The sequence below is a fragment of the Felis catus genome, chromosome A1 (assembly GCF_018350175.1).
Source record: "Felis catus isolate Fca126 chromosome A1, F.catus_Fca126_mat1.0, whole genome shotgun sequence".
NCBI lineage: Eukaryota > Metazoa > Chordata > Mammalia > Carnivora > Felidae > Felis > Felis catus.
The window spans coordinates 27,589,605-27,604,146 of NC_058368.1; the positions used below are offsets into that span (position 1 = coordinate 27,589,605).

General features: G+C 47.2%; 1 long non-coding RNA gene across 1 annotated transcript in view; it reads right to left on the bottom strand.

Annotated features, from left to right (window-relative positions):
* Nucleotides 1-228: 228 nt before the first annotated feature.
* The window catches only part of LOC123384253, a 38,250-nt gene continuing 23,936 nt past the window's right edge, over nucleotides 229-14,542 (bottom strand). Inside the window, exons 2-3 of the long non-coding RNA XR_006595014.1 lie at nucleotides 703-879; nucleotides 229-571 (exon numbers count right to left, since the gene is read on the bottom strand). This is a non-coding gene — a long non-coding RNA (uncharacterized LOC123384253). The remainder of the gene's footprint in view (nucleotides 572-702; nucleotides 880-14,542) is intronic.

The window sequence follows — 14,542 nt, forward strand, 5'->3', positions numbered from 1 at the left end:
AAGACATTTGTTTCAGACTCTTCATTTTCATTCCTGAGATTCAAACTGAAACAGACAAATTAAAGGGACCCTGTGTAAAACTTTTCCTGCTTCCTACATCCCCGTCTGGGTGGCTCAGTCGGTTGAGCATCCAGCTTCAGCTCAGGTTACGATCTCGCGGTTTGTGAGTTCGAGCGCCGCGTCGGGCTCTGTGCTGACAGCTCAGAGCCTGGAGCCTGTTTCGGATTCTGTGTCTCCCTCTCTCTCTGCTCCTCCCCCGCTCGTGCTCTGTCTCTGTCTCTCTCTCTGTCTCTCTCTCTCTGTCTCTCTCTCTCTCTCAGAAGTAAATAAACATTAAAAAAATAAACAACAACCCTACTCTCACTTCCTCTAGGCTCATGTTTGATTTCCATCCTGCGTGAAGCCAAGGGAACCTCATGGCTGGTCCTGTGGATCTCTCTCTAGGTCCTCGGACCCAGCCAACCTGTATCAAAAGCACATGCCTACTGAGGCTATAGTGTTACGAGAAATGGTAAGAAGCATTTAGGATTTGGGGTTATGTTGGCTCCTTTTTGCAGCTTCTGGCAAGGTCCTACAAGAAAAAGATAAACACTGGTTAGAGATCTGTCGTGACAAAGGGAAGAAAAAGACCTCTTCTGGGATGTTCTCTGCTGATAACCAGCGATCTAAACTGATGGAGCATTTCACAATTCGGAGACTTACTGGAGTCAGAAGCAGGGAAGCGTGGACATAGCAAAGGCTAAGCCGGGCAAAGTTAGAGCCAAACCTCTCCAACTCCTCTCGTTCAGTTTTCTTCGCCTGTAGGCAAAGGTCTGATAAAAATGAAGCCTCCCCATCCAACACTCTCGTTCTTAACTTCTTCACAGCAGCCACCATTAACTGATAAAGAGAGAACACAAACGAAGCCGGTCAACTATACTGTTGGCCGTATCCTTGCACCTCCACAGCAGCCCCATTCAGGACCCCTTTAAGAAAGAAGGCGCAGTGAGAATGGTTAGCTGATAGCCTCTGGCTGTGAGCCCCTTTGAGATGCTGCTCAGCTGTAGATCAGAAGCCGCAGTCTTTCCGAGAAGCCCCTAGTCAGTGACTAGATAGGGCTGGCTATTTCTGCACAATGTGGGATCTTCTAATGAACTATCTTTGCTCTGAAGCTCCCTTCTGAGTTAGCAAAGACTTTATCAGATCTGTAGCCAAGCCGGAGGCTTTTCCTGCCCAATCCGACTTCCTTCACCATTTTCTCTCACAGAAAATGGGGCTGAAGGCTTTCCTTGCCTTGCATCGTATTTTCCTTGCCTTGTGTTATAGTTCTTACTGTGTATCATAGGCTTCCAGATAGGTTAACTAAGAAATTGAATCCTCTCACATTCTTACTGTTTATTAAAGATCAACAGGACTGGGTATGTGCTAAAAACCAGGGACTATTATGTGTTTCCCATTATGCCTTTTCCAAATGCAAGATTTTATTAAAGACAATTTCTTCCTTCTACACCACCGTGTTCGAAGCAGGTATATTATCTTTCAGTTGTAGGCTGTTGCACTTTAAGAGTCTACATGGAGACATGATGGAGATTACCAACCACCCAGAGATTGGGGATTTGGCGGTAGCTGTAGGAACTGAGTGATTCTGTACGTTTGTCCTCCCATAGAAAATGGGTGACAGCATTCCATCCACAGTGGCTATTGGGGAGGAGTCATGTCAAAGGTGGTGAGTGGCCAAGGAGATGGATTCTGGTAAACACTCTGGCAGGCCATCCACAGACATGGCCAACCTTCTTTTCCCTTGTATACCTTCCCAAGTAGAAGCTGAGAACAACAATAGATATTCTCTTTAGCAGCTTCCTTTGCCACTGAGATACAAGGGAAGTCTGGAGGGAAGGCTTCTGGAAGAGTGATCTTTCCAATAAAAGAGGTACACAAGGAGAGGTCTATTCTGCTTCCTTCTTGTGGTTACAGTCATGTGGGGAGTTGATATCTGGAGCTACGGTGGCCATTCTACAACTGAAAAAGCAAGAAAATGGCGCAGATAGAAACCCAGGCCCTGAGACTTGTTGGGAGAGCAAAAGGTGTTCTTAGGATTTCAGTCATCGGGTTTTCAGTTAGCTGTGACTGAATGCGTGTAACTGATCTCATTTCAGACTTCTTTGAGACAAGCATCTACAGTGTCTCCAGTTGATTTGGTTACCTATGTTCATCTGTCTGAAATTAAAAACAACCCAATCTCTATCTTCATATAGATCATATAAAATATTGGAAAGTAAATAAAATTTATAAGACCGTGAGCTAATTATTCCCTTAAGGCTTCATAATTACTAGGTAAGAAATATATCATCTATTCACTCTCGTCAAACTCCAAATCGCTGGTACAGTTGAAAATGCTAATAAAATAAATATCCAGCCTTATGCATTAGATTTAAGATAGTATGCTAGGCCTTGAGATGTTTTCCCAGCCTTATAGGTAATGGAAGTGGCCAAAGAATGGCAGCAGGACAAAGCCCTGAGGTGCTGGGAAAGGACCTCCCATTTAACCTAACTTTGCACTGGATTCTTCCAACATTTGCACCGTGAGAGGGGACAGTGCTCTCTATAGGTACAAAACTAAAACAAAAACAATAAAACAATACTTTGCCTTCCTGCCAAAAGGCTCTAGTTACTGGGGAGAGTCATCTGGCTCAATGACTTTCTAATCTCTACTATTCTTTAGATATCATCCAGTCTGATGCCCTAATTTTACAGATAACAAACTGACGTCCTGAGCTGTGGGGAAGACTTGTTAAGTTTGCTTTGTTCTTAGTGACAGAACAGGGGTGGGAATTAACCCCAGATCTCTTGCTGTCTGTGGGGTGCCTTATCTACTGAACTTTTCTTTCCAAATGGGCAAGGACAGCATGATCTCTTCTTCTGTCTCACTCCTTCCAAAATATCTAATCCAGAGCTGTTACGACCATCTCTAAGAGATGTCCAACAACGCCTTATGGAAGAAAGGAAGGGATGGAGGGAAGAGGAAGGGCTACACAGTAAACTTGAGAGAATCATTTTGTGGATTGTTCCAGTTGGACTTGGGAGCCCAAACTCATTCAGAGATTTTTTTTTAATCCCAAATCACCCCACTGAAATGAAGCACTGTACTCCTACACTATGAGCCTTGGACATCGTAGGCACTCAATGAACATTTACTGAATTGAATTGAATGAATGGAATATACTCTTTACGAGGTCAAAAGTAGCACAGACATACATATTTAGATAAACTTCTTTGCTTTTGAATTACATTATTAACAGAGCCAGTGGAAATGAAGCTTACTAAAAATATTATTAATGGGAGAAGATGAAGATTCTTACATTTATCAGAAATCCATGAAAAAAGTAAATGCTTTCAATAATCCTTTGAATATGACTCAGTTCAATAAACTTCATAGAGCACCTACTATCTACAAGAGCATGATGGGGCATTGTTGGGTACACAAGGGTGAAATAGATACAATATCCTCCTGCTCTCAAAGAACTTAAGATCTGATATATGAATAAAACATTGATGTCTGTATCAACAAATAATTGTTTTATAAGTGCTATAGAGAGCAATAAAAGATATATATGTATTTGTGACTTCCCAAGAGAGGGAAGGGTCCTTGGAAGCTATGTTAATGATTGATCTTCATCAGAAGAGAGGCAGAGAGCTATTGACGAATTTTAATTAAATGGTGTTTTGATGTGTATTTTAAAATGCATATTAGTGAAGTAAGGCTGAGATTATTTATTTCACTACATTAGAAACCTACTAATAGCACTGGAATACTGGTGATAGACCTTGAAAACTGTTCTCAGATGAGATTCCTTCTCCAGATTTGATGGTTGTGAAAAACCTCAGGCCCCCTTTGCTGTTCATCATCAGAAAACACTTGAGGAGCACTGACAGTGATCTGGTTGCTGATCGGGGCTGGATAAAAGTCTAGGGCTGTGTTTGTATAATGATAGACTTAATATATGCTGGCTCACGGCATCAACGCTTTATCAGAGGAATAAATGGAAAGTTATTCTGGGCTGAGAGGGTAAAGAGATCAGTTTATGGAAAAGAGAGTCTCCTTATGCACATATTCTGTAAACTACAGATCAAAAGCCAGAAGAGGAGCGCCAGCCATGAATAATGAAATCATACATCCAAAGGTCTGGATGGAGTCAGACATCCTGATGATTTCTTTTTAAGGAAAAATCAAGACTTCTGCCTAGTGCTGAATGCTTTGAAGATAAGTGCTCTGAAGGCAGAGCAAGATAGCTATCATATTTAGTAGAGATAGGTGAACTTTCAAATTGGGTTCATTTAAATGGTGTGCCCTAGAGTATCCTGCCAGACAAGAAAGGTCAGAGTGGCTTTCACTGAATTTGAGGGACACTCTGATCCCCAATAATTTGGTTGTTCCATGATGTCAGGTGGTTAGAGACTAAGCTGACCTTACTGAAGATCTCACTTTGGACTAAAGCCCAAGCCCACATCCTAACCAGTGAAATTCCCAATCTAGTGAAATTGTCAGAAAAACATAGCACAACCACGAGAGCCACAATCATACCCACAGGAGTACATTTCTTGATTCCTACTCACTCCCCAACCCATTAAACTTTATCCCTGACTTCTCTCCATCCTCAGTTCCAAAAAACTGCTGATGCTGAGGTAGGAAACCGGCCATCTAGGTGGGCCTGGCATTGCTCTGCAAGGGCTGCATCCAAAGCAGCTCCCCACCCCCGCAGGCATGGGTAAACGAAGATGGTTGGTCACCCTATGGAGGTCACCACTACTTCCCAGTGGACACATGCACTGACCCATTTGAATCCCTCGCACTTGACCTCTCAACAACTATGGATGTGGGTTAGTGATTGTGCTTCAAGAAGACTCTTTACTCCTCTGGCTTCCTTGCTTCCCCGCTCTCACATTTTTACTTCCTCTATCTCTCCTCTCATTTCTCTGCTGACACTTCCCTTCTAAACTCCAGAATGTTAGTGCTTCTCAGGATTCTGCCCTTAGCTTTCTTTCATTCTTTTCCTTACCTTTATACTACATTGAATAACGCCTCGCCACACACAATTCATGTTCACTCGGAACTTCAGAATGTGAGCTTATCTGGGACTAGAGTCTTGGCAGGTGCAATTAATTAAGTTAAAATGGGGTCATACTGGATTAGGTTGGGTCCTGAATCCAGCATGACTGATGTCCTTATAAGAAAAGGGGAGGACCCACAAAGATAGACAGACGCAGAGGGAAGGCCGTGTGACAACAGAGGCAGAGATTGGATTGATGCAGTTGCCAGCCAAGAAAGACCAAAAATTGCCAGCAACTATCAGAAGGTAGGAAGAGGCAAGGAAGGATTCTTCTCTAGAGCCTTCAGAGGGAGTGTGGTCCTGGCAAAAACCTGATTTCAGGCATCTAGCCTCCTGCACTATAAGAAGAGAAAACATTTCTGCCCTTTCATGCCACCAAGTTTGTGATAATTTATTCCAGAAGCCCTGGGAAACTAATGCAAGCATCTTGAAATATTTTATCCGGTCTTCATGGTCTCAATTCTATTTGCCTGTGACATCTAGCCCTCTCCCAAGTTCTAGAGCTGTGTTCTAAGCATCTGCTAAAACAGCAGAACAGTGGATCCCTGGGTCTTTCATGCACTGTCTGTGGTTAAGTCCAACTCTGAATTTATCTTTTACATACCTGCTCTCCCCCTCAATAGGTTTTCTATCTAGGCTTGTGGCCTCACCAAACACCTGCCTCCTCAACCTTAAATCCTGATGTGACCCTTGATTATTTCTCCTCCTTCTCCCCTTCCTCCTCCTCCTGCGTTTATCTGGCCATTGAGACCTCACAAACCTCTCCATACAGTATTGAGTGAAGTAGACGGTGTGTCCAGCCAGAGCCCGAGTGATCTCCACGTTTTAGACATGTGTCTGAGCTTGTCTGATGCACTAGGGCACCAGCAGGTGGGAGAGATCCAGCCAAGAGCCAGTCTGGGTAAGAGATTTGTGTGAATTTGTGATAGTATAACCTACATGTTTCCTGGTTTCACACGCCTATGATTATAAAACAAGGTCATACTTCCCTTTTACAATCCAAATTATTATGGCAGGAGACCTCATCCTGCTTGCCTGCAGGAGGCAAGTCTTCCTCAAAGTGTCCTCATGTTATTTCCCGAAGTCCCCAGAGGGAGGTGTCATCTGTACTCACAAATCACACTGGCACCTGCTGGCGTCAGAAAGTGCATTAGTCGGGGCCATTTTGCCACTTGTGTCAGAGGGCATCACAAACGAGCTTATGCAAGACGAGAGAATAAATGGGTCCCATGGTTAAGAAAGATGCTAAAGGTTTTCATTTAATTGAGGTGGCAGTGGAGGGGACCAGGGCCCCAAGGACCAGAACCCGTGTTCGGTGCCTCCATAATACTTCTCTCTCCTCCTGTCTCTCACTTCTGCCATCTTTGTTCTTCTTTATGTACTGGTTTCATCTTCTGTCTTCACTCGCATGGCATAGACCATGCCTACGTGAATCAATCCCAGGGACAGACTCTGATGAACTCTAACTATACGGGTCTCATGCCCATGCCTGGGCTCATCACTGTGGCCAGGGAAAGGGAAGCTATGATTATTAGGCCTGGTCCCTTCCCCATCTCTGCAGCTAGGGGACAAAGTCTGTCACTGGGAGAAAGAGAGTGTCAGGCAAAATCAGTCGCTACCCCAGGCCACTACCCGTGTGTCTTCCTTTGTCACCCTTTCCTGCATGTCTGTGTCCACTGCTTCCAAAGCCTCGTGGTAAAACCTCACCACTACCAATGCCGTCATGAGACCCGGAACACAAGCGACACTATTTAAGGCCCAGTGACGAACTGCATCCCCAAGAAGAGACGAAGGGCATTCTTTCATGTGAAAATTCATAGTCTGATACCCAAGGACTCCCAGTAAAGTCAGCAGGGCTATCTAGCATTGGATGAGGGAGGAAGTAGAATGAAAATGGTGACAATATCCGGGGTGTGACTCTACAAGAAGAGGAGGTGAAAGTTTTAGAATCAAGGTCAGTATCCCAGGATTGGCTTTATGGACAGCTGTTCAGTTAGCACCAAATGAGACAGAGGTTTGTGAACTCAGAGATCAAACCAGCAGATGAAGACTTATTGGCCCAGGGGTTTCTTTGAAAGGTGTGTGTGTAGGGGGGTGTATCTGTCCTTACAGGGCCAACTAACCCAACGAACAAGCCGGTTATCCTACACAGGTTCAAGATTCAGTAACCTTAGCATCCCTGACTCTTTACGTCTTTCTCAAAACATCAGGTCCCAGAGCTTCTCCGGGGGTCCCATTGCAAGTGTTTGCCTTTTGCCTTCAGGCCCCATTGCCACTTGTCCTGGGTAATGACAGTGCAGCCAGATGCCCCATGCAGATTAGGGACAGTAGAGAGCCAGGTGGGGCAGAAATGGAGGTGTGTGAGCAGCCCTGCCTGCTCCCGGAGGGGGAGTCCTGATTCGACCCGCGGCCTGGGTCGGTGGCCACAGAATGTGAGGCAGGTGGTTCTGCCGCAGCCCATTCTGGTCTCGCCAGCCCACTGCAAGCCTTGCCGTGGCCTGAGCCTTGACTATAGACAAGTCAATGGAGCCAAAGTTAGCAGCCAAGGCTGATTTAAAGCTACCATTTAGACTGATTCTCACTTGCGGCGTGAAACACAAATGATCGTTCTTACCGAGAGTCGTTTGGGGAATCGAAGTTTGGGGCTTGACAGAGTGTAATTAACACATCATCGGCACAAAGCCCAAAGACGGACTCCGTAGCATCACCGTGATCACTCCCAGGAAACACACGGTAATTGTATCATCGCATCCAAATACACTGGGACAAGCATTTTGGGTCTGGATGAAAGTCAAGGCAGATTAAGAAGCGCTTATGCCAAAAGCAGCTTCCCTGACCAGCATGAAGAAGCAAGAGGTGAGAGGAACTAGGAGGGCCTGGTAAAGTAAATAATTCCACAGCCACACAATAGAATGTGCTGCATAATTAGGAATTACGTTGCAGAACATATAACAACATGGAAAATTTCCACAGTCCAATATGAAAAGGGAAGAATAAGAAAATTGAAGAAACCATATAATCGCAAGACCCTCAAATGTTTATTATTTTTGTGTGTTTTTTCTGTATTTCTACAAGTTTTCTTGACACTAACTTTGAACCAACTTTCTTTGTATAAGGAGAAAAATCTCAATTGGCCTGATTTGAAAAACAACAGTGAAGGTCAGAAAAACCTTTCTTAAACTAGGAATTTTTCTTTTTCTTTCTTTCTTTTTCTTTCTTTCTTTCTTTCTTTCTTTCTTTCTTTCTTTCTTTCTTTCTTTCTTTTTTTAATTCCTGACCTTCTTCCCTAGTCCCCGGCCTGAATCCTACCCAGGAGTCTTGCCCGAGAGGTCAAGACCTCCTGTCCCCTTTTCTGCCCCTACTAATAGTTGGAGTCACCTGGGAGCAGAAAGTCCCAGGGTCTAATTTGATATGGGACACACACAGAGACAGTAAACAGACAGCCATTCCAATGGGGACTTGAAAAATAAACCCTTTCACTTAATGATGTTCTACAAAAACTGATTACTAAAGAAAATAAATGATAACAAAAGCAACACCACAAAGGATGGCCATCTGCTGTCAAGGTCGTTAAGGGATTGTCTGCATGGGGAAGGAGGTTGAGCCAAATTATCTCTGAGGACTCTTCTGGATCTCAAATTCTATGAAATAAATGGTGAGCCCATAATAAAGAGAGGTTCAGGGGTAAAAAAAGAGGGGCCACCCCATTCTGCTTTGATACATATTCTGCGACTTCTGGCACCACTGCGTGCTCAGCCTCAGACTGTTCAACTGTCCCGTGTTTCAAAAACACTCCCCCATAGATGGTCTGTTTCCCCTCGAAGGAAACGTGGGCACCACCATGCTTTAGCCCACTCTTCCTCTCTGTCTCTCGGACAGTTCAGATGACCACCCCTCCTTTGTCTCCACCAGCTTCTGTCAACCACCAGGTGCCCAAAGGAGGGTGTCCTCTCTGCAAAGGGCTCAACTTCAATCCTTCTCGTGCCTCTTCCCTCATCCCTCGGGCTGAGATATCAAATCCCAGAATGTGGCCGGGGTGGTTTCTCACCGCGCGGGGTGGTTCCTCACTGCGCAGAGCAATGGCAAAGAAACAAGCCCGGCTCACACCGGAAGGACTTAGGCCTTCGTGTCACATGTTTTAGGCCAGTGCATTTATGTATAGTGTATGTGGGTTTGTGGCGTCATCAAATCTAAAATGGATTGGGGGGTGGGGAGGGGCCTGGGTGGCTCAGCTGGTTAAGCATCTGACTTCAGCTCAGGTCATGATCTCAGGGTTCATGAGTTCAAGCTCCGAGTCGGGCTCTGTGCTGACAGCCCGGAGCCTGGAGCCTGCCTTGGATTCTGTGTCTCCCTCCCTCTCTGCCCCTCACCCCCTCTGTCTCTCTCAAAAATAAATCAACATTAAAATTTTTTATTTATTTATTTATTTTAAATTTTTTTTCAACATTTATTTATTTTTGGGACAGAGAGAGACAGAGCATGAACGGGGGAGGGGCAGAGAGAGAGGGAGACACAGAATCAGAAACAGGCTCCAGGCTCTGAGCCATCAGCCCAGAGCCCGACGCGGGGCTCGAACTCACGGACCGCGAGATCGTGACCTAGCTGAAGTCGGACGCTTAACCAACTGCACCACCCAGGCGCCCCAACATTAAAAATTTTTAAAGAAAGAAAGAGGGGCACCCAGGTGGCTCAGTCGGTTAAGTGTCTGATTTCGGCTCAGGTCACGATCTCACCGTTCATGAGTTCGAGCCCCGCCTCAGGTTCTGTGCTGACAGCTCGGAGCCTGGAGCCTGTTTCGGATTCTGTGTCTCCCTCACTCTCTGCCCCTGCCCCACTCGTGCTCTGTCTCTCTCTGTCTCAGAAATAAATAAACATTAAAAAAAATTTTTTTTTAATAAAAAATAAATAAATAAATAAATAAATAAATAAATAAAAGAAAGTAAGGAAGAAAGAAAGAGAGAGGAAGGAAGGAAGGAGGGAAAGAAGGAAGAAAAGAAGAAAGGAAGAAAGAAAGTGGATTTTGTCCCTGGCTCATTTGTGAGAAAGGAAGGATGAAGGGGGTGCTAACACTGGCTGACCGCCAGGGACACCTGTTAGGTGCTTATCTGAATTCATCTTGCTCTTCTCGAGAACCGCATTTTATAGAGCAGGAGCTGGAGATCCTAGAAGACTCGAGGATCTTGCCCAGAGGTACGCAGCCAATAAGTGGCAAAGCAAAGGTTAGAACTGAATTTGTCTGGTTCTTACGGTTTATGTAGCTGGTTGAAAACATACGATTTTGTTAAATTTTCCTGAGTGTCACGCCATTTGAAAAAAAAAATAATAATAACGCGTGGATGTAAAGGTTATGCTTGTACCTCAACAATATTTCAGTTTAAATTTCAAGTTACATGTAATTAAATTGTATAATTTAGAATATAATGATGCCACTGTATTAGCAAGATAGACACACTTAGTGATGCTTACTACTGAACACAAAAGAGCCATTTAATTTAAACAAGATAATTCAAACATTTGCTTTGCCTAAAGCTCATAAAATGCCATTTCATTAAATCATGTTTTCATTTCTGTAAGATGACTGTCATATCAAAGCTATTTTATTGTTATAGGAGTTAGAACAGTATGGCGTATTGTTATTAAATTATGAACATATAATGAAAAATACTTTTTAGAATAAAGTACACTGGGCTATATTAATTTATTTAGTCGCTTAGTAAATACCAGCTGAGTATCTGCTATGTTGTGGGCACAGTCCTAGGTGCCTGGGGCATAGCAGATTGCTCCCACTGAGCAATGGAGGGAGACAAATTGCAGGAGGCAGGATAATGCCTCTCCCCCCCCCCCCCAAAATATCAGGCCCTAAATCTCTGGAACCTGTAAATGTCAGCTTGCAAGGAAAGAGGTTCTTTGTAGATGTGATTGAGTTAAGGGTCTTGGTATGGGAGATTATCCTTGATTATCAGAGGGGGCCTCAAATGCAATTATATGTATTCTTCTAAGAGGGAAGCAGAGGGAGGTTTTGACACAGACACACAGAGAGGAGGTGACGCGGCCGCGGAGCTGAGAGAGCCGGCCTTGGGGGCTGGCGGGGTGCAGCCGCAAGCCAAGGACTGCTGCCGGCCACCGGAAGGTGGAAGAGGCCAGCCCAGGTTCTCCTCTAAGAGCCTCCATAGGGAGAATGACCCTGCGGACGGACACCTTGACTTTGGCCCAGGCCCAGCGCTGATTTCAGACTTCCGGCCTGAGTTAACTGTGGGAGAATAAATTGCTGCGGTTTCAAGTCAGCAAGCATGTGCTAATCGGTTTCCGCATCCACAGGAGACGCATACGCACATGTGCAAGTAAACACGAGTACGTTGGTGGCGACTGACAGAACTGTGCATGTGACAGATGGGGACGAGAGGTGCCAGCTCAGGCGACACAGCTGGGGCAGGCCTCGTTTACCAGTGAGCATTTCGGCGGGAGCCCGTGAGCCTGGAAGGATGCTGAGCGAGAGCAGCTGGCACTCGGCGGGGGGAGGCAGGGCTCCATGGGTGTGGGGAGGTGGGAGCCAGGCCGACCAGGGCAGAGGGCTGTGACGCGGGGTCAGACAGACTGGCTGGAGCCACTGCAGGTAGGGTTTTGTCAGCCAGAGTCGGGAACCCAGATTTTTAGAATTGTGAGCCATGAAGACACTGAAGGATTTTACCGAGGAATAACACGATGCGCTTTCCATTATGTAGAGCTCCCCCGGGTAAAGGGTGGCTGGTAAGGGGCGGGTGAAAGGAGGCAAAGTAGCAAAAAGGCTCTTGCAGGATTCCAGCCCCAGGGATGCTGGTCCAGGCCACCAGTGCTCCACTTTGCTCTGGGTGCCAGCTCCCCCTCTGGGCGTCCCCATTCCAGCGACACCGCTGCTGTTGCCCGGGGTCTATGGCAACACGTTGGATGGGCCTTTTCACTTTTTCTTCTCCCAACCCACCCCCGCCCCACTGCCGTCACACAGGACCAGGTGGCCTCTGGGCCCACGGTCTCGCAGCCCGCCTCTAGCGCTCCCCACTTTCGCTCAGGCCCTCCTGTTTTGCCTGAATAAACAGCTTAGAGCATCTGGCGGCACCCTGGGTCTTCCACCTCTTAGGCGGGTGACCCCGGACAAGTGACTTAACCTCTCTATCCCCCGGTTTTGTTATCTGTAAAATGGTGAAAATGGCAGTCTCCCTCCCAGTGGTGGTGTGGGCATTACCTTAGGGACGTGAGACGTGCTTGAAACAGTGCATGCCATTCTAAGGCTTACCTGCCATCCTCTCCCTCCTCCTCCTCCTCACCATCCTCCTTCTCATGCCTGCCATCCCCGCTTACCTGCCATCCTCTCCCTCCTCCTCCTCCTCACCATCCTCCTTCTCATGCCTGCCATCCCCGCCGGTCCCCCTTCTTCCTGGCCTTCTGTCCCCCAGTCCGGCAGACGCTGCTGTGGGACTTGTTTGCCGAAGCACTGCTCTGACCGGGCCGCTCTCCCCAGACACCTTCAATAACCGTGGGGTGTCTCTGGTAGGGCGTCTGACATCCCTAGCCTGGCTTCCGGCCCCCTGCACGGTCCGGCTTCCCACGTCCCTACTTACTTCCGGCACCACAGCCTAAGGGTCAGCCCCACCTTTCCCGAACACGGCCCGGATCTGCCTTTTCTTTCGCCTCCAGGCCTCTGCCCTCGGGCGGGTTCCTCTGCCTGCACTTCCCTCCCTGAGAGCTGCCTCCAGGGTGCATCCTCTGGGGCCGGCCTACATTTAAGCTTTTTTTCATCTTTGAAACCTTCAAAAGTTTCTCAGCATTTCCCACGGAGCCCTTACCCTCTATTCCTTGAATCGGTTCACTTATCTACATGTCTATCTGGGGATGAACCAGGGACGCTGCTTCCGGCCTGCTTTTATCAGAAGTCCCGGATCAAGACAGTTTAATCCGAGACAGTGCCCCAGGCCTGGCACCTCGTCTCCATCTCCCTCTGCACCAGTGAGCACCTCCTGATGGCCTTGGAAGGGCGCCTGGCCTGGGGGAGTGGGGGAGTGGGGGAGTGGGGCATGTGCTGTTCCGAAGAAGCAAGACCAAAAGGAGACAAATTGGAAACGCGCCCCTTTCTCCAGGTGGGTTCTAGGATCAGGCTGTGTGGTCTCTGAGGAAATCTTGCTAGGTGCGACATCATAGATGGCCTGGTAAGGCGGTCAGCCTGCCCACAGGTTCCCCTGGGCCAGTCAGCAGTCCCCAGCGCACCTGCCCAGCGGCTGTGATGACGGAGCCGGAGACAGCACTGCACATGGAGGCAAAGTTCTAGGTCAGAGGATTCTTGAAGAAACCCTTTAGAAAGGCAGAGCATTTTCCCAGTGCACCTGCGGGGCCCCTGCACTGAGATCTGGGGAGGTGGCCGTAGGGTGGATGACCAGAGGGAAGAAATTCAAGACCAGCGGTGGGGAGGGGGCGACGTGAGGGGACAACCTCCATGTACAGCCCCAAGTCTGGAAGGTGTGGCAGAAGGACACGTCTACCTAGAATTTCAATTGTAACCCTCCCTACATATTTGCAAACGCTCATCGGAGATTTTGTCTGGCAGTGGTTTGTCTTGCCAGGAACATTCCCGGCTGCCTTTCCTGCCCCATGCACGTACACATGTTCGTGGAGGAAAGGGGATTTCCACCCCAAGATCAGAAAGGAGTATCGGAATGCCTATTTTGGTCCTCTTTCTCACCCTTTCTTCACAATTCCCAAAGGAGGAGGGATTGACCTGATTGATGAGTGGACAGAGGAAGAAATTCCTGGGATCCTGTCCCATATACCAGCGGGTAGGTGTAAGTGGCCTTAAGAGTGGGGAACAGGCTCAGCCCCTCTCTTGCTCTCCTGGCCCCTCTTTGCTCAGGCTAAAGGGTCCTTTGTATTCCCAAGCTGCACAGGGATGAGGTCACAAACCAGACAGGCCTGCTGCTGGGAGGCCTGGCTAGGTGTCTGCCCTCCTAGTTCCTTTTCCTTCATCTGTGACTCAGTGGGGGGGTCCGCTAGCCTTCACTGCAGACCTTATAACTTCAATTCTGGGGAAGGGGGTAAGAAAGCACAACTGGGCCCTGGGTGCCCCACAATGCTATAGTCCAGAGTTGCCCAGAGACCTATATTGTCAGGGTCATTGAGCACTTTCCGGACCCGCAATAAAGTGGATCCAACTTTTTACTTGCCAAGGTGGCAATGTGTACCATTTCTGGATTGATTAGAACCTCCAAACAAATAGCCATGCAGTAAAGAATTTCACATATCTACATTGTAGTCTGAAGGAGTGGACCCGGAAGAGGCTGAAGCATAGGTCTATCTCACCTTAGGTGAGACAGACCTGCTCTAGCCCTTTGGGTGGGTTCCTTCTTAGATATAGAGCCAGCTGCAGAGAAGAGACTCATGACCAGAAGATGCTGGATAAGACTCCAGATTTGGGAGGCAATATGATTAAC